The 25,386-nt window shown below is 31.9% G+C and overlaps 1 protein-coding gene and 1 long non-coding RNA gene across 3 annotated transcripts in view; one reads left to right on the plus strand and one right to left on the minus strand.

Annotated features, from left to right (window-relative positions):
- The window catches only part of LOC126928333 (diuretic hormone 44), a 76,030-nt gene that overhangs the window by 11,876 nt on the left and 38,768 nt on the right, over positions 1-25,386 (minus strand). The window lies entirely within an intron of this gene.
- Positions 10-1,063, plus strand: LOC126928385 (uncharacterized). The gene is made up of 2 exons (XR_007716605.1): positions 10-289; positions 754-1,063. It is a non-coding gene; the product is annotated as an uncharacterized LOC126928385 (long non-coding RNA).

Below are 25,386 nucleotides of genomic sequence, written 5' to 3' on the forward strand. Positions count from 1 at the left end.
AGTAAAGGTAAATTTTCATTAAACACTATAAGCCTGGTAAACGTTTCATACGAAACAATTTTCAAAGTGTCTTATTACATTTATTATGTAAAACGTGTTTACTATAGCGACCAGATGTTTAACCAAGAGAGCTTTGGAATGTTAAAGCTTAACCATCGCGGATTATCAACACGATCAAGGTTTTAATAGGTGGCAAGGGAAAAAAATTTGGTTTACTCAATTTTTTATTAAAATCACCACGAGGAGTAATATTTTGAAAAATTTGAAGAGGATAAAAAGAGACATCTTGGTAAGATAAGTTTGGTAACATTTTAATTTGTTTGTTGATGTATCCAATTTTCAATTATCCAGACATATAGGTAGAAGGTTCTATTAAATTTCCAAAATATTCAATATTTCAATTTAATTTCAAAATTCTGTTAAATATCGACTTTTCTTACTTATCCCCTTTCAAAGAACCGAAGCAATTTCAATCAAATTTTAACTGAAACTGCCTTTTTCACTAACATCGTTAAATATAAAGTCTCTTATGAATATTTAAAAGAAAAGTTCCATGGCGGATAAAAATTATTCAAAGCTGTAGACAAATGACGAATAATAATTTTGCTTCGTCCAATACAGACGCTATCTCTCTAATTTCTGCATTTAGTATGCACATTAATTTTGTAGAAAATAGTATAGAAATATGAATGGATTAACACATTTAGATCTCGAGAAGAATTAAAATGAATAAAAAACTTTAATTTGTTACAGGAAGTTCGCTTGCTTAGAAACGTTTCGAAAATTTCTCGTATTTTTAAGAAGTGAGATGAAGTGTAGAGCGTAATAATAAAATTTAAGGGGCAAGAAAGAAAAAGTCACGAAGAAAAAGAACGAGGAAAGGATGATATAAACTTCATGTACTGTACAAGATGTTTCATCCAATTTTAACACATGAAATATCGTTGCTATAATTGAAATTTCGTACAAATATTTTCTAGAAAGAGAGTATAATAACCTGTAACAATAATTTCATTACATTAAGAAGGATTAATGAAATAAGGAATTTATCTGTTCAAATGGACTATTCCATTTTATTTATCTGTATACGATAACCACTTCAAGAACGAATTCAAAGATAAAAGTCGATAACGTCAAAGGATCAAACCGAATTCGTACTTGCAACGTTTTACGAAATATTTCGCGGAATATTACGCACGGTTAGAAAAACGAACATTCCAGTTTTATTTTTCCGAACAACTTTCCCCTTCGCTCGATACTGGCCACGATTTTCACTGACATTTAGATCGGCCGATATCGCATTCCGATCGTATCGAATGGCCACTTGAAAAATAACCAACTATTTGTCCGATTAAGTCGAACGTGCGTATATTTTTCGATAAGTCTCTTATGTATCTGTTATACTTTTTGCTGCAGTCCTGGAATTTTCATGTCTTATTTCGTGTCTCATAAAAAGGCTTTCAATGCCCGTGAAAACTATGTTTACCAGAAAATTAAAGCAAACAATTACGTATATTAATAATAATATCAATAATGAATGGTTCATAACATAAATGAACCTTACTCGTGTTTTCTTTTTTTTGCACAATAACCAGAGAATGCTTTAGCATTTTTTATTTCTATTTAGTATATTTTATAAATAAAATATTCGCCATATTATACAGTTGATATAATCTATAATCATCTATAATTATATATAATGTATAGTTAATGTCTAATTGTATATTATTAAACTATTTATTTAATTATTTAATTACGTTGTTGTATCATTACACATATACAAGGTATCCAATCTTAATCTATAAAAGTAAATTACATTTCAATACTGGTAAACTATCCACTCTATAAAGAAAAGAAACAGGAATTGAATGCTTTATAATAGTTTAGAATTACAAATATACCAAACTAACAACATTTATATAATATGGCGAATATTTTGTTAAAAAGATTGGTAACGATAGCTTGGATTAAAAATTAAATGTACATGTATAAATTTAGTATGATCAATTCTAAACCTGTTTAATACTAAGCGTTGTTTACGCCGGATATTTGCAGCGGTTAGATTTTTGTTAAGTAATTGTTCGTTGATTTTTAATGCACGCGGTGTTGCAGAACTGTTTCGTTCACTATCTCAAAAGGATTAGAAACATTTAATAATATTTTTATCGATCAAAAAATATTATTGGTCGAAGATGGGCCGAGGTTCGATTATTCAAACGATATTACAATATGTTCGTAGCAAGAATCTTCCAATTTTTGCTACAGACATATTAAAATAATCAATTGGAGGCAATCCGTTAATCAAAGCTTTTTTTCTTTCAGCCTTGATTTCAGTTATTCCCGACATTAGATTTCAGGTATGGAGACTTTCCAACCACGCCTGTTTGTTCTGTTAACATCTGACCGAAAGGTCTTCGTCCTCTTGGCACCCTCCTCTGATGGAAGTGCCATTAACTTCTTCCCGTCATAATGCACGCTATCGTACACATACCCAAACCACGTTTATTTTCTCTTCCCACGATTTTAGTACTTAGCACGAATCATCCAATTTCTGACGCCCTATATGAGCAATAAATCGTTACATGCGCACTCTAACAGCGTAAATCGATAAAGGAAAGCGCGAGAAAAGCTTTAGAATATCGAAGTTTAACTATCGCGAATTATGGGCACTAGAAAGATGTTTATATACGTAGCAAGAAGAGAACATTTTGATTTATTTAACTCTCTATCAAGATTACCAAATATACCGACGCCGTTTACGTCTTGAAAACGATTCGTAAAATGCTCTTTAATTTCATGAAATCTTATAGTTACCGTTGTATAGCGAGACAAGTGCGTTCGTGCAGTTGTTCGTCCAACGTCTTATTTATAGCAAGAAGAACGCGACGCAGGAGCGACAAACGAGAAGGTCAAGTTCGATGGTGAATGAATCTGGGTCGATGTGCCGATATAGTCGTCGGCGATCGTTACGATGTCGTCAGTAGCGTCGTCACAGACGAGTTCATTAACACCGACGGCTTAATCTACGCCAGGTAATTTAGGGTGGTCGTTCCGCTCTTCAATTACGCTGGTTCGTCACCTGCACGAACAGCTCGCTCCAATCTCTGCATCCTTCTTTCTATCTTTTTATCATTGTACTTTTAATCTCTGGTGCAGTTTGTAATCGACGAACGTACTCGGGAGGTGGTAATTAATAGTCGAGCGAGAGGTAACCGAAGAACTGTTCGAGACTAATACGAGGGAAAGGAAAATTCGACAACGAATGTTAGTGTCAGGTAACGGAAATGGTTTCTAGGTAGATAGAACGACCGAATGGGAACCTCGAGCAAGGTTTATAGCGCATTTTGCTGGAAGTTCAATTACCAATAAGTGTTTCGCCGATGGTTTTTTAATTTTCGATACACACAGGTTGCAGATTAGGTTTCGTCGAAGAATACGATGTAACGCTGAACATATGAGACGAGAAATATGTTAAGTGGTTGTAGCTTATGGGTGCATCGCGGATTTTTATGCGTCAACAGAGAATTTGGAAGCGTAGAATTGCGCAGAAAGAACGTGGGAAGATATATAAAATATCCAAAGTACGATGCATTGCGTAATAATTGTTGCGTGAAACAATTTTCTGAGGTGATTCTACGCTTTCAATTATATTCTGAGAAATACGAACCTGCATAAAAATCCGCGACTTATTTATGGAACAGTGTAACTTAAAACCCGTTTTCCTCAAAATGTGTTAAATGTGTCTTGTTGGAGATTCCATTCAGTTGATAAGATTTTTCCACTTTGCTAATCATTTGTGTTCTAATGGACATTAAAGCATCATGCTTATCAAGGTGCAATGTCTATGCAAATACGTTTGCATTCTTCATGATACTTGAATGAGTAAAAATTTGAATAACTAACAATTTGTTAGTTATCTAACATAATATGTCATATTAGATCGTTGTAGATGGAACGACCAAATTTTTAGTGAAATTTTCAACGTGATTGGTTAAATTAATATTCGATAGATTCTATGTATTTTGACCATTGCACAACAAGGTTATAATTATTATAAAAGGTGATCATTGAGTTGATTATGTAGCTATAATAATTAAACATAGTTTGATTCTTTAATACTTTATATTTTTTATAGTGAGATATTATTGAGATATTAAAATTATGTGGCTCTTTAAATGGCACCTTATATTTATATTATAACATTAATTTATCTAGCTAGACAATTCTCTATAAAAAGGTAATCTATTTATATTGAAAAATTGCTAGCTGAGATATTTTAACTTTAATTCGTCAAATTCAAATATTTTACCAACATTCGTCTATTAATATTACTAGCACATATCAATCAAAGTGTCCATATGTTTACAAATAGTTACACAGGGCATATTTACAGGATATATTTATGGCAGTCTATAAAAAAAAATATCACGTCTTTCACGTAGATCGAACCATTTTCTCCCCTTTGTGCAATCAGTGCGGAAACACTCTGTAATGTCGACTATTTCGAGGTTGCATGAAAATGGTAATGTTGCAAAGTTTGTGATAAGTTATATCTGTTATTGAATCGTGTTTCGTTATTGTCTACCAGCCACGGCACTATCATTTTCATTGTCCTGTTTACGGATCATAGCTGCCCATTGATAATGTCGATGCTTGCACGCTGTTTTAAAGGACAGTGACAATGAGCCGTGGCGAACAAGGCGATTATAATGTGGCGAAGGGTACACAGATTTACACTTTGTATCGGTATAACTTTCCAGGTCTATGGACAAGGTGTAATCAGCTCTGCTGTTATTCTAACTTTCTCGTTTTAACATATTGTGTATAGATAACGAGATACATTGTCTACCGTAAGTATCCAGACCCTTCGGCCAATTTATAGCAACAGCATAGAAATGTTAGTGAAATATATAAATTAGAGAGAAACTAATAGGCAAAAATAATGATACTTGATACAATGACGTTTTTATAGGATTAGCGAATGATAATATTTAGAACGAGACGATCTAAACTTAGGACTTAAAGGAACGCGTTAAAGATAATTTGGCAATTGTAAATGTAAATAAATAAAATAAATCTGATGTGGTGAATTCTAGATCTGTCTAATATTATTTGTTGTTTACGGTTAAGATTTGTAGTGGTTGGATCTTCGTTAAGGAATTCTTTTTTGATTCCTTGAGGCATTTCGCAAAATTGGCAACGATTCTGTCACAAACCGCTTGTCTAAATTTTGTTTTTTTGAAATAATATAATTAATTCTGGAATAACTGTCGTATAATATGTAAAGTCCTTCTTATCGTACAAAAGTTAACGCATAATTGCGATCTTCGAATTCAAAAACGCATACGTTTACGTGTCACGAACGAGCATAGAACTGCAACGAAGCATGGAAAGCAAATGCAGCAAATCAGTCACTTTTCGCCACACAATTTTGTCAAAAGCACGTGTATATTTTTAACGGTTGGAGAAAACAAGAAATTTTGAAACTCGTAAATTTGTTCTCTAGTGGCCCTAACGTTTTATTAATTGATAATTATAAATGGTATTTATTTTAATGAAATTCTACATTTTTTACATATTTGGATAACCTAAAAATTAAATACCGCAGCATAGATTTAAATAACTGCTTGGCAGAATTGTTGGCATTATCGAAATGACATTTTATTCAAATAATCGTTGGAACAAAATTTGTATTTTATTTGTAATTAGCTTTTTTATCTTAACCTTTTGCACTTTGAATTTTATTCCAATTTCGTTACCACCAGCTCCCAACGCTTTTAAGTGTTTTATTTGAAATTTACTTTAACTAAAAAATAAGACAATTTAAATAAATAAAGGAAGAAACAAATTCACTTAAATACCAGTTTTATTCACACTATTGTTGTATTTTGTCATTTTTAAGTGTATGATATATCTTGAAACAATTTCCAGAATGTAATCCTGATTTTTTTTCACACGTTTCACAAAAAAAGATGGACGTGAAAGAATGTCGAATGGGACGCGACAAAGGAGCTTCTGAGATAAAAACTGATGTTGAGTCACACTCGACATAAGTGTGCAAAGGGTTAATGCTATTTGAATAATATTTGTTAATTTACCAGGTTTACGAACATAGATATTTATCATTTGGTTCCACTAAGAGAAAATATAGTTGTTTATCGATAGCACACAGAATTTCAACTTCAAAATTCTGATGTCCCAGTTTAGATACATAATATTCCTCTCGTACTTTTTAATTTCTACGCTGTATCATTTGATCAAATATTTCAACTGTCCAGTTGTTTCAGAAGTGAATATTTCACACCAATAGATGTATACGTTATTTTGTAGTAATTTATTTCTCAAATAACAAGTTGAAGTTAGCCTGCAGGCAGCGCTATTTGCAAATAAAATTTGCTATTTATTTTGGTGTAATTATTTCCTCATTTTATGTATTCTTTTAATTTAATTTCAAATAAAAAATGTTCGGTCCTACCCCTTAGATACACCGCGACCCAATGTGCCTCCGCAGGGTTAAAAGAGACCCTTCTTCACCGTACAACTCTCTGCAGAGGACTTTAATTATGTGCTGGCTGACGACAGCCAGAGTAGAAGAAGAAAGGATGGGGAATAGGAAAATATTCCACGAGGCAACAGGCGTGAAATTATTCGCAGATGGATAGATCAGAAACAGAAGGAGTGCACGATATTCGCCGGAAAACGGCACAGCTTTATCGATTAACAATGAGATTTTACAAAGGTGTTCCAACTGGAACGTACTTCGGACCTTTGTAGAGCGTGTAATTTCTATAGTTGCGCTAAGCGACCCTTTAACGAGCAAAAAACGTGCTTAATCTCGAAAGGATGATGCGGGAGCGCTTTCTTTTTCACGATAAAGAATGAAATATTGTTCAACGGAATGTCCTAATTTTTTCAGGAACAAACTTTATCTTTACATTCGCGCAAATAAGAAAAAACTTTTGTATCTATTGCTTATTGCTCGAATATGGTAAATTTATGTTTGTGTATTTCACGTTTCAATCACGATCAAAATAACCGAGTTATTTTACAACGTGACAACATTTACTTTCAGAATCGTTATAAATTTCAATTATTTTTGAATAATACGCGTTTGAGATTATACGAGGAAATCTATATTTCTAACGTAGTTGACGATGCTAATGTAACAGAATGAGAAACTATTTGAGAGATAATTTCAGAAAATGTTTAACCAAATACAAAGTACCAAATAAGATGCAAAGTTATTTCATTTAGTAGCTAAATTATGAAATAATTCAAAGAAAAATCATTTGCTTTACTCGAAGGATAATTATTTGCGTATTGCTTGCGTATTTAGAGAATTAATTTAATCGAATCATAATTTACTATACGTAGTTAGATATTCCAGCTATTGAAAATAAGTAGGTGATCGTGTTTGAATATATTTTTGAACAGTATCGATGTATTTAGAATTTTTGAAAGAATATATAAAAATATCGAAATAATCTTCTATGGGCCAAACTTGTTAACGTTGGTAAAGAAATATTGAAATTTCAAATATTTAATAATATCTCGATCTGTGATTCTCTATCAAAATTGTTACGTTGATGAAAAATAGATGATCAGCAGGCGTTTCTATTTTAAAATAGTTTTAATTCGTTATATGCATATTATATTTTATATTCATACTTCAATTGAAAAGCAAATTTTGCGAATCTATGCACTTTTACCAATTATAATCAAACTACGCTACGAATGCCTTAAGGAACACATACTGCGTACAAAAATTTATGTAAAATATTAATAAATGTTCTTTGATAGTTCTAAGAATTCTAAAAATTAACGTTAAGAGAAACAAGCCTTTAATTCCAAAGCTTCGTGCTCTCATTGTCCAGAATTGTACACAGTAAAATTGATACCTATTAATATCACAATCTATCGATATCACAATAGAATTGATTCGAACACGTCAGAGGATAAATTGTTCATGTAATTGGATCGTTCGTATCGTAGGAATTCACTGATTCTCCCTATTATCTACGAGTTTTCATTCAAACAATCGGATTCGTGTTTCGCCCAAATGATTGGATTCATATTCAGCTAATCGGACACTAAATAAAATTTCGTTCCAATGGATGGGGTTCGGACGAATGAAATCTTGTTTTACATCTTCGTTCGTAATAGAAATATTGAAACGCAGTAATTGATACAAATTGTCAGGAAAACTATGAATCGGTCAAAATTTGACATTTGTGCAAGATGAAGCTTCAAAATGGATAGAATAAACGCGTAAAAATAGTTTACAAGGGACGAGCTGCAACTGATGGTACAATTGAAAAAGGCTGATTTTATTAGCTCGTCCGAAAAGCTTCTTTCGTTTTATAAGGAAATAATAGATGCACAGCATTTTTCGTTTTATATTATTTTATCGAATTATCCATTTGTTCTATCCATTTTGTTCTATCAAAATAAAGATCACAACGTTCGATAGATTAGGTTTCATGTTTGCATAAAGATGTATCGTTGTAAAAGACGTGTCTGGAAAAGAAAGACACTTTTCGGACAACCTAATACATGAAAAAACAAGTCGAAAATTTCTTTCGTTTGTCCGTGCCTCTCGATCGCTTTAATTAACCATCTCACTGTCGAATACATATTCTCATGATAAAACGCCTGGTGTTCAATAAATTTTACATCCGATTGATTTCACGCTGCACAGAATCCGTAAATTTATGAGTTCTGTATAATGAACACGCATATTGTAGAACGTATTACCCATTACGGATTGAGCAGTGAAAGGAGTAATTTTACGTATTATATTTACGAAACATTACATTACATATTTAAATTTTTCGTATTACGTTAGTAGACTGCAGATTTTAATGCGTTTACATAAAATTTAAAGATGCAAAAATTCACAGAACGAATACAATATAAAAGAATATGTAAAATACCCAAAATAGAATATTAGTTGTAATTTCTGATAGGTACATTTCTATTTCAATTTTATCTGTTTACAGTTAGGCGCTGCTAGTAAATTATGTTTATAAAGATATGACAATTTACATAAAAAATCTAATTATTAGTTCTTCTATTACATTCCGTACTACTTAATACCATACATGCTATGCAACAAGTCACATTTACATCTTGAATTAACTTCTGTCTATCTCTACTTACTGGAAAATAAAAATAAATATTTTCCAGTGGAATATAGAACAAGTGATTATTGTGTGGATATAACAAGCTATCCTACAACTAAGGATACAATTGTAGCTTAAAATTTGATATATGATTCTCATTTTTGTTTGATCAACTAGTTATTTAAAGATCAGAACTTTTTTTTACAGGATGGACAAACAAAAATTTTAGTTGGACAAATGAGGACAATCATATTTCCGTTGAAAGTCAATGATAAAGTTCATATACGTTCTCCTACATATTATTGGAATCTGTAATTGATCGAAAGCTGATCGAAACATTTTTTTCTCCACTATCGAAAAATTCAGAAAAATCGTGGAGACTGATTTTCAGCCCACTTTGTATATACCTACGTAAATTATAATTCCTTTTAGCACAGAATCACAAAATAAATGAAAACATATCTCTATAAAAGCTACAATATATTACACGTTCACATTTGGCTTTAACTGTTTCCTCGTACTTTTACGCTGTTTTTCTATGGATCTTAACGAACTTACCACTGCCTCATTTCTCCTGCCTTCCACTATTTCCTTCTCACTCGATACACACACCAGACACAGTAGTTGTCTAATAAGCGTTTTAACGTACCTATTTCTATTTTACAAAGAACACATTTCCTTTTTCTCGTCCTCCAACCAATACCGGTTTCCCTCCTCCGCGTTTCCACACCTTACACTCGCGATTAATCCTTGCCTGTCTCCGCTTTTCTCCCTCTCTAGATACCCTGCCCTTTCTTATATACTTACTGTTCTTATATATTTACGTATATCTCTTATTGTATTTGGCGTTCATGACTTTATTCTATAGCACCTGGTATCGCAACTCTTTGTCCCTTTCATTTAGAATTTTAGATATATATATTCTGTTGCCTTAGATTTTACATTCATAGATATTTTCCTTTCCTTTTGACTGTCTGTCTGTCTTTGCTATATTCTTTGTCATAATTTTCCAAATTGTCTCTTCCATTTCTTTCAGACACTCCTTCACCCCAATATTTCCCTTTCTCTCATTCTGTTTTTGCTATATTCTTTGTTCTAATTTTCCTAATCGACTCTTCCCTTTCTTCCAGACATTCCTTCACCAATATTTCCCTCTCTGTCTATCTATCTGTCTTTGCTATATTCTTTGTTCTAATTTTCTTAATCGTTTCTTCGCTTTCTTTTAGACATTCCTTCAGCAATACGCTACCCGTTCTTTTTCTAATACCTTTTTTCTACTTCAACACCGAAAAATAATTATTTGAAAAAATATTTTGTCTTTGATCTTGTACAACTTACCGTATGAAAGACAAGGAAAGACAACGCAGTGTTTTTTATATTTACACACAATTCTCGTCTCTTATACACACAATTTCGTGAAAAACGTTGAAATATGGTCTAAGGTAAGCATTTTCAGATTCGAGTACCTTGATGCATTTTCGTAGAGTGTTAAACACGGCATCGGTGTACAAAAAAATTTATGTTTCCGTTTAAAGAAAGCGAAGGCCAGCTTGAAATTTCCAGGGTACGTACATCTAAATAAGATTTGTGATCGTTACAAGATATTTACGAAGATAAATACGAACGTTAGAAGATATTTGCATGGATCGATTAGAACTGGACACCCTGTATATGTAGCATACCACAACACACTATACTGCAAGTTAAACATACCTTATTTTGTCATTCTGCGTCTGTTAATTCATTAATTCTGAACGAATAAATTAACTTTCTCGCATATCTACGTAGAAAATTGCAAAACTTTAGATCTGGTCTGCGTTTTGAGGTTATTAAAACGGATTTCCACGTTTCATCCGCTTTGTACCGGATGTCTCGTTTAAATAACGTCCAACGATAGAGCTGTGCTTTCGTCATAAGGTGACCAATAAAATAATTAAACGTGGAATTTCGTGAGTGAAACGACCTCCTTCCGTCGAAATAACGCTAATTAAACCATATTTTACGTCCTATGTATTGCACGTTCATCTGGCAACCACGACCTAGAAGCTTCTCCCGTTATTTGTGTTCCTTTTCAATTTATTTAATGGTCGCATAGAGTGCTCTGACCTTTCTCACTTATTTATCTTATAAGTACAATTTCGGTTCCAACTTCGATAATTCTATCCGTAAAACGTGTTAACTAGTAAATTCTTATAACGAACTTGCTAACTTCCTGATCCATTGCTCACCTTTAAATATCGCGCAGATACTTTGCCAAAGTCGTTACAACGCCAAGAAATGGTATATTAGGTTGGCAATTAAGTGATTGCGGATTTTGTCAATAGGTGGTATTGTAAAATCTGCAATCACTTAGGTGCCAACCCAATATAATTGCATATACAGGGGTTTGGAAAAGCATTCGAACAGGCTTGGAAACCTTTTACGTATATATCGTACGACGCGTCTTGAAACCCCATTAGCACTGTAACGAGACAGGACTGTCGTGATTATATTGGTAAAATTCAAAACGGATCTGAAAATATATATATAGAAGTTAGAAATTTACTTGTTGAAAGCACACGCTTCGCGAAGACCATCGAAAGACCTGAACAGTGAACTATTCACTATATTAATGAGCCTCGTGTATAGTAAGATTATCTTTGACATTAATTGTATGTTTAGGACTATTATTCATATTGTATGCTGATCTTTTTGACGAATTAAAGATATCTGCTAAGTTGATAGCTTCTCGATATAAATAGATTAATTTTTTTTTTTTATCGGAAATGCCGAAATGAATCGATGAATATATAATAAAGTATGTGGTTCCATTGAAAAAACTGACCGTGGCTTTGAAATTTTATTGAAAGAAAGCGATCCTAAGGAAATGTTTTTATGCGTAAAATGCACGTATACAGAGTGGACCACAAAATGTGATCAGCTTAAATTGTTGTGTTGATAACGGGCTGAAAAATTTCTTCGCCTTGGATAACGGAGAGCTTGAAACTGAATCAAGAAGAGCTTTGAGACGATTATAGTTCATTTCGTCTGTCAACTTTTTTTTCGGAGTTTTCAAGTAATACAGTAAGTTTCAGTTGACTTCGAGACAGTGAAGTTGATATCGAAAGATTTCTAATCTAAATCCTCTAACAAACAGATTGAAGATAAGCCAGATTAAACAATTCAAGAAGTCTGTTGAAAATCCGAATCCGTATTATAAAATTATTTATAGCATGCATGGGAATAAATAACAGGAAATACAGTAATGATATAAACCTCAAAATTGGTGGAAATCGTGATCGAAAAACGCGATAGATAATTACAGACGAGAGGAGAATTAATTTTGTTACGTCGAATTAACGAGATCATTGTTATCGAATGTTGGTCCGGTTAGTGGACAGTGGGCCCACTACACCGTAATATTTCGCATAAAATAATGACTCTTAAAGATTTTGATTCCTCGTCAAAAGATCCTCGTCAAAAAGATAGCCCAGGTGTGCTGTCTTTAATTTCTCAATGACGCGTGTAAAATTTTTCGTCTGTAACGTACAATATTAAAACATTATAAGCTCAGAATATGCGGTTCGTTGAAAATAATTAAAAATATTACGAGCTTTAGTGTGTAACAAAAAAAATTGTTTTATTTTAAGAATGAAATGATAGCACATGTACAATAAGAAAATAATAATCACATAAATTGTAACTAACAATAATTACTTTCTCAGGCCATATTCAAATAAATAAAATATTCCAGTTAAATATTGTACTTAAATATTTAAGTAAACGAAAATAAAAAATATTTCAGTTTTCGTATGTGTCTTAGCGATGAAAAAGATATGGGGTTCTTAGATATTAAACCAAACCGAGAAATTTCTTAATCTCTGTTTCAAGAAACGAGACTGAATATCAGAAAAGTGGACGTTCTATTATCCGGAAGTTTCAAAAGAATAATACACACAGGGTTGTACACTTTTAAAGTTTGATACAATTTTCTCTGAACGCCTGACACGTTGGACGACATGTGGCAAAATTTTTATCATAAAATCATAAAATCTACAATGCTTATTACTTCATATGCGACGTGTATCTGTTAAAAGGGTTGCGCAAACATTTGGCCCATCGTAGGTGGTATGAATTGAGAAAGACGTAGGAAGTACAGGGGAAATTCACTCTGTATGCAAATTACTTTGGTGGCGAACATCGGGAAATTTTTCACGGTCGGTGGAACCACGGATGCCGCGTAGTAAATCTGCAGCTGCCTTGGAATATCTTAGAGTTATGAAAATTAACTTCGACAGATTATCGGCCGTCTTAATTCGACAGAGATTATACCGAACAGTTTCAGAATCTTCTTTACTTTGCATTTTAATCAAACTTTTTTACGCTTAAATTGCACGTGCATTGCGGTGTTCGCTGACGGCGGATATCTAAAATATTCTGCATTAATATATGTACTAGGTAATTATAATAAACTGTGGGCTTTTATGCGTTTTTATACTTGCTGTTTATGCTCTTCGACGCGCAAAACTACGTCAGCATATTTTACAAGTGAAACGTAAGAGAAAAATGTCATATAAATATAGGCTGAAAAATGCTTTATTAAAAAATTAGAACAAAAATACGCATTAAACGAGCGTTATCTTCAATGCTGTCGCGTTAAGTCGAAAGGGCGTATTTGTAACTTTAAATCACAAACTGTTAAGTCAAGTCGTTGCTGCCAGGTAGCAGAAAGATAGTTTATCTATATGTATATTAAATAAGAAAGCCGCATACGCATTGAAACTGAAGATATAACGCGTTATATTTCGGAAATGTGATAATCGCGAAATCGGTACCTGGTTGTTAAATATTAAAATTTATTTTTCTCAAAATCACTCCACTGGATTTCTTTTTTTGAACATTTGGTGAACGTTAAAAGAATAATGTTCATCAGGTAAAAGTTAATACACGCGAGGAATCGCCAAAGGATTTGCGCCGCGTTTGTCGAAATTGAAAGAGATCAACCAGACATTCGCAATGTAACAAATTCAATTTTCAATATCGGGTTGTTCGGAAAGTAATTTCGTTTTTCCATGGATATGGAAGTGGATTTTTTTGATGGGGAAAAAATAATAGTTTTATTCGGTTATGTAAATTCAACCTGCCAGCAATTTCTCATGTTATTACGTAACGATTTGCGTGCACCAATGCCTTTATTTGGCCTCCATCAGCCTCAACCGGCCTTGCAGAACGTGATGCAACTTTGAGATCGAAATTTCGGAAAGCAATTCTGACACTGGCGTTTAGTCAACACATTCTCTCTGTACATGGCGTATAATTTTTTTCTTGCTTGCACCACATTTTTATGCTTTACGGCAATAAGAAAGTCAAGGACGAAAATGCTCACTTTGGCTTTCCATTTTTGACTTGGCAGATTCGAAAACATTTTTCGTATATGAAACTTGAAATGTTACTTGTCAAAATGTATAATGATTTCATTGGAATAAAATCGCGTTAGAATAAAGTTGGCTGCTTAAAAATACCACCAGCGATGTTTGAAAAAAACGAAATTACTTTCCGGACAACCCATACGAGTGCTACATTTATAAGAACAAGCGATACTCTGAGAGGAAATATGTCCTTGTACCGAACCGAACGAAAACCAGTCCGTTTTTTGTTTCACAATTTTGTTACAATTTTATTAACACAACATTTTTAAGTATCGATTTTATTATACGACGTTCTTCTCTTATTTTTACTCGTAGAACATGTTGGGGTTATTTTGCCTAAAAAGGCAGAGACATCTTGCATTTTCTTGAACATACTTAAGAAAGTGGAATCTGAATATATTTTATTTGAACTTGCCAGTGGACAAAAGAGTTTATACACGTAATTAAAGTTCATATAATAGGAGCTCACCGACATACCTATTATCTCCATATTCCATTCGCATAATAGGAGCTCACGTTCAGATAAATGAATTTAAACCGGGGAAGTTCTCGGTTAATCAGGTTTAACTAAAATTTCGTTCAAACAAATGGAATTCTAATTGATCAATTAATTAATAGAATTTATAAAAATAAAAACATACTCTGTTCTGTTCAATACTTTATATATCTTTGCATATTATGCACATCGTATGCAGTTTTGCACTGCCAATTTCCTACGAATGCATAAAATTTCTAGTCTACTTGGTACTTACAGCGTCCATATATAGACGTACCTATATTTATCATTCGCCAAAAGAGATATTAGACGATTGATTCAGAAAAATGGACCAGCCCTGAACGATCAAGCGTCCACGAGAAGAACGTAGAAATGTCTTGTCGCAAGGCTTCGAAAACAGTCGAGTCGGTTGAAGAAAGGAAATAGAAGATTGGACATAAAGAAGACACAAAAAATTAAAAGCGTCATTACCATTGTTAGAAGGAACAATTCTAAGTGTTAATGTTCCGGCTCAAAAGTAGCCTCTTGTCTTCGAAAGCTGTTGTCATAAAATTAGCTACGAGAATCCTTACGTTCTGTTACTTTTTCCTTTCTGTTCCCGCGTTTTGAGAGGCCCCGTGGTCTACGAAAATTACCCAATTAAAAAACACCGATTTTGATTAACTTTTTATAGAATGATAATACCATTAACAGATGCAAGATATTTTTTTAGTAGCGATGATTCAGTTTAAAGGAGTGAGAAAAATCGTGAAAGTTCAGTGTAACTCCATAAAGTCCTCATATCCTGGAAACTACTTTAGATAAAAAAATCCAGGCGCTTTCAGAGAAATGTACTTTTCAGAGAAATTAAACTACATTAATAGTTCTTTGCAAAAGTCATACATGATTACAAATTTTCTACTTTCATTGAATTTTTTGCCCCTTGAAAGCGAATTATCCATGCGAAAAAATATTACTTGGATTTGTTTAAAAAACTGCTTATAAAAATATATAATATGTAACAGCATCTGTAAATAAATAATTCCTCGTTGTAAAATTTAAGTGTAGGATTTCAATGTGTATTCAGGCCCCGCAAAATTTTTGAACCCGGCTCTGCAAAAGATCACGCCGGCTCTGGACGAAACACAGCGGCTACAAAAAGTATTTGCGAACGAAGCGTGTTTCTTTTGGACTCCGTTTCTATCAATTTCATTTTAGAAATATTACATTTTTATCATCGTGCGAGAGTATTACCAAATGATACGAAATGTATCATACTTGGTGCTAATTGAGTATGTAGTATATAAGTGCGATAGTAAATAGAACGCTGTGGAAATATTTTCTGTAGCTAGTGCATGTACTTCAGTATAGTTGAGATATGAAATATGATGTGAAAATAATTAAACTGAACAGGTAACAGAAGTTTCATTATAAATAACGAGCGTATTCGGAATTTATGATTATGAATTTTAACGAAGATTAAATCTGATTAACTCATTAAGAAGAAACGTTGCGTTCACTCCACGTTTCATTCATGCTTTCTGTTCCCTCAATTTACATCATTATATTATTTTCGTTATTGCATAGATGTATCGTAAAGCTACAACCATATTTTTCGAAACACGACGCGATAAAAATTTCTGTATAATCCAATGTAGGCATATAAGAAATTACAAATAGATATCTGAAATTTATTAAAAAATAACGATGGTTGGAACAATAATTAGTGGGAAAAATCCATTTCATCGCAATTAATACGGTCCTATAATATTATAAAACACCCCCAATTTAGAAAACCCAATTACGGAATATCCAATTTTCTCGTAGCTCTGCCGAAAATGAACGAAAATATAAATTAAATTCAATAATTTGTGCACTTCTATAAATTTTGCGTTTTCATATACAGAAATTGTATAATAATTAATTACCGATATGGGAAACCGCAGTCGATACGATAATTATCCCAAGGCCCGTCAAGGTTAGGGCCACCGGAAATTTATCGACAACGGAAGAGTAAGAGTAAGATTAATTCGGCATATCGATTTATCGATAACGCGCCAAATCCTAAATTAATTCGTTAAAATTGCTTGGTCAAAAAAGATCTGAATGTCGTTTACGACTTCGACGAAACAACGACCAACGATGATCTGATTTACATAATGGAAAATTATGTCTTCTCCTAATTTCCTTTCAGCGTTGCTCACGCGGATCTGATTAAAATTCATTGTTGTAAATGTCCCTTAAGAATTTGTATTATCAACTTTAAATGATTTCATCGAAACCAATTAAAGTGCCATTTGCGATTCATAGAAAGATCTTGATCGAATGATTATTTCTTTAACCTGTGTGTTGAGATTCAGTTCTATTCCAGAAGGTCTAAGCTAAATTGTATCATATAGTCATAGGCAAAAATAAATAGACACGTGGTGGAAATATCAACGAAGTTTAATTATTTACTGAATAATCTATGTACTATGAGGATATATAATAAATAAAAGTTAAATATACAATACTAGTACTAGTTCAATTATTTTTCATTCATATTTACTTCCACTGCCTGTTCATTTATTTTTGTGCAGGTCTACAATTGTACGATATAATGTACTGATGAGAACATATTTCGGAAATAAATTAATATTTTAAAAATATTTCTTTCAAATATTATTCAAATAATACATGTAATATAGTTAATAATATGCATTGAAATTAAGTACAAAGATGAATACGGTTCATAAAATTGATCGTTACATTTTTGCAACGAACTTTCCATGTGATTTTGATATTGTGTCAAATACTATAATACGTTATGTTCGTTATACACCTACGTGAATCAATTATGGTGTTTCAATAATGGCAAACTCAGTTTATGTAATAAATTCGTACGTACTTCGATGTTATATTTTCTGCTATATTACGAAAATGTTAACTGCAATGGACAAATATTATTTATAATTGTATTATTTAATAATTAAAATGGAAGGGAAACGAACATTATGAATATTTAATAAAAAGGTTGTTTCTTACGTATTAGATTACAAATTCCTTTTCTGGCACAAGAGAAATTGTTACAGTTTCGTTCAGATGTCAAATATTTCAGATTATTATAACATTTATATACTTAATCTCGTGTCACATTCTTAGTAACTTTATATTGTACATAGCTACAAAGAAATTGATACTGTAAAACTGAAATGTTCCAAACTGCTCAAAACGCTTCATTGGAAAAATATAAGCAAAAGATATACATAAATAGGAGAACTTCAGGAAAATTTCCCATTCATTATGAATATGAATTCAAATGAGACATTTCCGAAATAGATTTAATTACCACAATAGACCGACCAACATCAGAGGTGTAAGATTTTTACCCAATGTCGTACATGCGTGTGCGTTTAATAGGAATTTGCATGTGCAATTTGCGAGAGCAAATTAAAAAACGCTGCTGGGTGAGCGCGTGCTTCTTTGACCACGCGTTTCCCCCGTGTGATCTTTAGTCCTCGTTCTAACCGCAATTTCCCTGGACGAGCAAATCTCATTTTGCAATCACTTCACGTCATCTCGAGTATTGGATCGAGCTTTTTTCGATGAAAACACAGAACCATGATTGAACCATCGGCGCAGATTAATAGGCACTCGCGGCACGATATGATGCGATGTTCGCGACGAACGTATAGAAATGGTAATTATTCACATGAATAATTCGAAGCAATTAAGTGATTCATCGATCGACCACGGAACGTAATAACGGAAAGATCAAACGCATAACGTCGTTGCCATCGAGTTTGATGAAATATAAATCGCGGTATTGCGTATTATTTAACTACACGTTGCGTTCTATGGGCCATTTGGGTCATTGAATCGTAAAATTCTGTCGTTAGAAAATTTTTTAATTATCTTTCACGGCGGCTGTTTCATATGTATATTTTATTTTACGGTGAATCAATAATATTTGATATCTTATTTTTGATCCAAGGATTATTCGTTGCTATTTAATTTGATAATTATGCTTGTTCTTTAAAAATAAGTATGTAAGTTTCATGTAAATTTTATTCGGCTATTATGGTTTTGGTATCTAAAGAAATAATATTAAGTAAAGAAGCATATGTTAATGTTAATCTGTCTTATTACACTGAACCATTAAATACAGTCAATTTATGAAAAGTACAAAGTACACTTTTTTAGAAAGCAAAAAATAAGTTTCAATGTTATTTATATTCTTTTCAATGTTAAAGGCAGAATGGACCTTTGATGTTTGATATATCTTGCTTGAAACAAATGAAACAATATATCTTGCTTTCATCCCATCTCTCTTCTACCATTTTGTTTTCAAAATGTCATTCTTATAAAATCAATTGCAATAAATAAAGGACTTTTGAGGGTATTCAGTCACATATTTATGTAAAGATGCGCGTATCTCCTTTATAGACGGAGAAAAAAAAAACAAAAGAAAGAAACAAAAATGAGTTTTATTATTCTCACTGATTAATGCACTTTAATTGTATAATAATATTTTTAAAAGATTAAATAAAAAAAAGTTAACTATGTATTAAAAGTTATTTCTTTGATTTAACAATAAAAAAGATTAACTTAGGATTCATAAATAATTAAAAATTCCATTTCTTTCATTCTATGTTTTGGTTTTCTATTTTAAAATATTCCTCGTAAATTATTATTCCAGCAGAATCATATATTTAATAAAGTATATTAACCAGTTAATTGTTGCGATTTATTTGAAAACTTTGAAAACCTAAAATGTGTTGCAAAAAAATAAATTAAGAATTAAGTTCTAACGAAATGACGATTTTATTTTTTAATTTTATTACCGACAAGGTGCGTCGTAAAACAAAATATTGCCATTTCTTCATGACGAGTATACTCGTCAAAAACAGCCAACTGGTTAAAGGCTAGTGAACATGAAATAAAAAGATGAAAAAGATAAATACGAGATGTGAAGTAAATGACTATTACATTTTCATTGCTTATTTTCCATTTTTTCAGTTATTTCTGATATTACATGAAATATAATAATATAACGTGTCATGCTTGTCATGCCTATGTCAACTGATTACTCAAATATGATTTCGATATTTTTACGAAATGGATTTAAATGATAAATTGCAGCAAGTAATAAAAATTGATGAACGTATGCATATGACACATTTACCACGCCATTATAATTTAAATCTTCGTACTTGTATTGTATAAAGATACATGTATTTTATTTTCTCTTTATCAGTTTTGGGAACAATATTTTCAAAATTAGAGAAAGATATATAGAATGGCAAGACTTATATGAAATATCTCAAATACGATAACGAAGATTATAGATAGAAAACCTTATAATAAGTACATTTCTCGGCTGAATTTTCTGATTACCATCTTAACTCGTAGCTGGAAGGAAGTGCTTTAATACATACAAAATAAAATTACTAAGAAAAAATCACAGTTTCTTATATGATCTAATCCATTCTTTAAACATGTATAATCTGAAAAGTGACTATTTTTTATACAGCTGGCGAAAAAACACGAGCATACATAATGACGATTATTTTGTAATTCTTAAGAGCATGAGAAAAGGTATATGTATTTTCCAAATCAAATAACAGCACAATTTTAGTAATATGGAACTAATTAAGAACGTTTTGAATTAAAAATTTATTCGTTTGTGAAAAATGAGAAATGCGTGTTACTATATTTTTCTTCTTATCTTCATGTGATGAGTTAAGAATCGTAGTAAATCAAAGTTTTAACAATTGAAGAGATTGCAGTAATAAACAGACAACTCCGTTTCTTGATTATCGCTTAATAATAAACTGTTTTTCATAAATCCACAAAAATATATTATCAAATTTAATTTCGTTTTTCATTTATATTAGGTTGTCCGAAAAGGGTCTTTCTTTTACAGACCCGTCTTTTACAATGATGCATCTTTATACAAACATGAAAACTAATCTGTCGAAGGTTGTGATTTTTATTTCGATAGAACAAAATGGATCATACGTAATCCGATAAAATAGTATAAAACGAAAAATGCTGTGCATCTATTATTTCCTTATAAAACGAAAGAAACTTTTTGGACGACCTAATATAAACTCACAGAAACATAGAAGGTATTTTTCCAATCAAAACCAAAAGTAATTAAATAACGACTGAAATGAGAATATCATTAAGGTTTCAAATCCATCAATTCGCTTGGTCAACGCAACTGTTGAATAAATCGAAAGAGTTTCAATGTATTCGTGATGATAAGATTCAATGTATATGACGCGTATCGCGTCGCATTGTATCATGTGGCATTGAAATTCATACGAGGAAGTAGTATGAGAACATTTATCGTCAGACGTCGAAATATCTTAACCGTCTGCTATGCTGCGGGACGTACATACGTCGCGTACATCGTACGGCTCTTCTACTGAGCAGGAGTTTCCTAATTTAACAAGAAAGTTTGTCTCTTAGTGTATCTTTGTCAAGTTTAGAAACTTGACACGTCGAATAATCTACAGAATCATTGTTTAGTTCCATCTGTGTACTTTCGTATTTCGTCTTGAAACCAAAACAGACGTAAGTATTTATTTTTGGCATTCGTTCTTCCATTGATTCTGAATTTAATAATTATCGCGTTACTAAATAATAGGACAAATAACATTCTGCTCTTGTAGATATTTCGTTCTAAGAAATTCTTCTGCACAATAGTATTGCGCGAAAAAATACAGTGTTTCTTTCATATATGATATACATATATTATTAGACGATATTTCTTTTATTTAAAATTACCATGCTAATGTAGAAATCATTAAAAACATTGGATATCATTCAGTAAGTAACGTCGAGAGTAAAATTTAAAACGACGGAACTCGGTTACGATAGTTTTGTGAAAAGAGAATAGAAAATCTTTGGCAAACAGTCATAGAAAATAAAAAACGATATTTTACTATCGATTACTAGATAAAAAAATAAAAGTTATAGAAAACTGTTTTGTACACTGCATGTTGTAAAGAGCATTGTATTTTGAATATTCTTATGTATTTTGTATATTCCCATATAATGCGCGTCCTGTTCATTCTTGCGTTTTGAAATTTCCCACAAATACATAGGAATCTGCAATCTACTGATTAATTATCGCCAGACAGTTGTTTATTTGCATCTAATCATGAAAAAGTCGTATTAGTCATGACCTAATATTTTAAAAAATATCTATTCAACTAACTTATCAGAAGCGGCATTGAAAGAAGAAGTCGTTTGGAGTTCATGTTATATAACGTGATTAAATTTGTTCTGATATTATCTACAAGTTTTTTAATGAGAAAAGTTTGATGTTCATTAAAAAAATGGAATCGTGTGTCTTCTACCTATACATTTCGGGACATTTATTTAAACCATTTTTCACCAGAATTATTTCGCCTCATTTTCCACGTCTGTTTCATCCTTATATTTTAATATTAAAATCCAAATTATCTTATAATAGATTTATTTGTCCTGAACAAAGTTCCTTTTCCAACGTTAGTCTCAGACTAAAAATAATGATATTGGCAGAAATAAATCTTTCTTACCTAAACTGTTTAATTATTTCAAACTGTTATTTTTCATTTTTATCCTAAGTAAAATTTTATCTAATCCTGATTTGATTTCGACGAATGTTTATACAAACTATAAACTAACGGATTAATTTGTTAAATGAATAAATTATAATAAATGTGAAAAATATAAATTATAATAAATAATAAATTTCGATAAATTGTTACTTTCGATCTGTATCACTTCCATTTCCTATTTCGTTTTCTATTACAATCGTTACGTTACGATAAATGTTATGATAGTAAAATAACATGTCGTCAAACGTGATTCTTTCGACTTTATTCCCCGGAGCTTTCATAATAACTGCAAACAGACTCGACAATAAGCAACAATTTGTTTATGTAAATAATCTACCATCGACATATTGAAAGAATATAAGCAGGAAATTCTTCTAATGAATTCTTTGAAGATAAGCTGGTGAAGTAATTCTAAAAAGTTTTCGTCAGTCGCTGTTGAGGATTTTGCATCAAAGGAAGAAAAAACTACGACAGAAAGTAAGGAGTAGAACATAATAACGAGTGTCTGGATAAACTGACGCATAATCTGTGCAAGAAATAAGTTTATCCAAGTGCTCGTTATTCGGTCTTATTTCCTTGCATTTTTACTGTATTTTCCTTGTCCCTTTGATCTACAATCCTTAGCAACCCAAAACGAAAACTCTCTAGAATTACTTCAGCAAGTTGGTTTGCTTGTTTTCAGAGAATACATCGGAAGAGATGTCTTTCATGCAAATTATTCCACTAAAGGAAAGATATTGTTCTAGCGAGAAAATCTCTGTCGGAAAAGATACTATTCTATGTATTTAAATGACATTTACTATAAATTTGACAACTAACACAAATAATTACATATAAAAACGCTTTATATATATAACAATTTTGTATTGATTTGGAACATGAAAGTATCGAACCTGGGAAGTTAGAAAGTTTCTTGTTTAAGAATTAAAGGGCACCTTCAGAATCCAATATGCAGTCGTCTGATCCCATGCGAAAACTTTCTTCTCATTTAATTTTGATATTAAATTGTAAAGTTGAGAAACGTTATAGAGTATGTCACAAAGTATAAAAACAGTTTTCCACCGTAAGCGTGGGAATATTTTTACGAGCCACGGTGAACGTTTGCCTCGAAGACATTCGTTATATCAATAATTTTTAAGATATTTATGGAAAACGTGTTAAACGAAAAACCCTGTAGTATCTGTAAATGAAAACAGCAAGCTGCAAATGAAAGCTGCAAATGCAGAAAGCAGTATTTAATAATGCAATATAGATTATAGCGCGGGGGCGTTGAATAACGAATTAAGAAGTTAAATACGGACCGGGAAACGTCCCTTGGAAACAACGAGGATCTTTGAAAAGTAAATTACGTGTCTGATCTATTATAACGGGACAAATTGTTCTACCGGGACTGTCCTTTTTACAGCAACTAATAGGAATATCTGAGGACTCGTATTAACTTGTGCATAACTTGCAGTGATTAAACGTTACGACGTTGACGCAACGAAAAAGGTAAAGGGACAAAATTAATTTTCATTTACCAGCTCGGACTTTATCTTGCAGCCAGAAATTAAATATTTGCTGAAACCTGGCAACCAACGAAATTCACCTTATATTCGAATATTATTTAGCGAGTGTAGTTTTAGTCGTGTTATTTGACGAGTTTAAATTCCCTACTTCCGGTTTTCAGACCAAAGGCATTCACGTGTGTGTGTTTTACTTTAAATTCATCGTAGACATTTGTTACTACATTTCGCGTATTTTTGCCATACGTTTCACATACAGTTATGTTAACCGTTAAAGGTCATCACGTGTGAGATTTTATTTCACGTGAATTTTACTTTAATATCGATGACTCACCGCATAAATATTGTATGCCCACTTTTTGTGTAATTTTTATATACAGTAGACAAGTGGTTCTTGACTGTTCTTCTATGCTGTATAAAAATTACATTTGTCGCTATATAATTACAGATATATTTATATCTGCTCGATAAATTTGCCGAAAGAACATTTTTGCTTATTGCTTTTAGCGTATCTTGGGATACTTTCGTGGACCGTGACCCACTTTTGTCATTTTATATTCCTAAAAAGGATCAATGCTCAGTTTGTAACCAATTTTATGACAACATTGATAAAAATGAATACAATGAGAAAAGTATTTATTTAATTATTAAGTAACACTGAATCTTTTAAATTGTTTTTCCAAAAATTGATATCATTGCCCTGCGAATATTATGTAAATTTATATTTTTACGAATACAAATCAGCGATGAAACCTGAAAATAAAAGATTTGTTTCATCCACTAAATATTACAACGAGTACTCTACTTTGGATATTTCGTACATATATCTTCCTCTATCATGTGAATCTTTAAGTTTACAACACGGAAATAGCAGCAAAATTGAAAGAGTCTTCAAGTCTAAAAACGAACGCATATCTATAACCGGAACAATAAATGTAGTCGTGAATGTGTTAATATAATGTGTTATTATTAATGAGAATAACGAACACGAATAAACGAGAAATAATTGACAAAAATATAAATAACGAAGAACAAGTAATTAATAAGTATGAAAATGACAAAAATGAAAAATAATTAATAAAGTAAAAGTCTATCAAATACAAACAAACCAAAAATGAAGGCTGTGTTTGCGGTTTAATTATCATCGTATATTAATATCCTCTCTTCGTAACTGTTAATATTTATTTAAATTCAATTCTGAATATAGTACGAATTATGTAACTGCAAGAGATTCATAATTTGGCACGTAGTTATATTCGGTTTAACAAATATTTACAAAATTAT

Source organism: Bombus affinis, chromosome 2, assembly GCF_024516045.1.
Source record: "Bombus affinis isolate iyBomAffi1 chromosome 2, iyBomAffi1.2, whole genome shotgun sequence".
NCBI classification, from domain to species: domain Eukaryota; kingdom Metazoa; phylum Arthropoda; class Insecta; order Hymenoptera; family Apidae; genus Bombus; species Bombus affinis.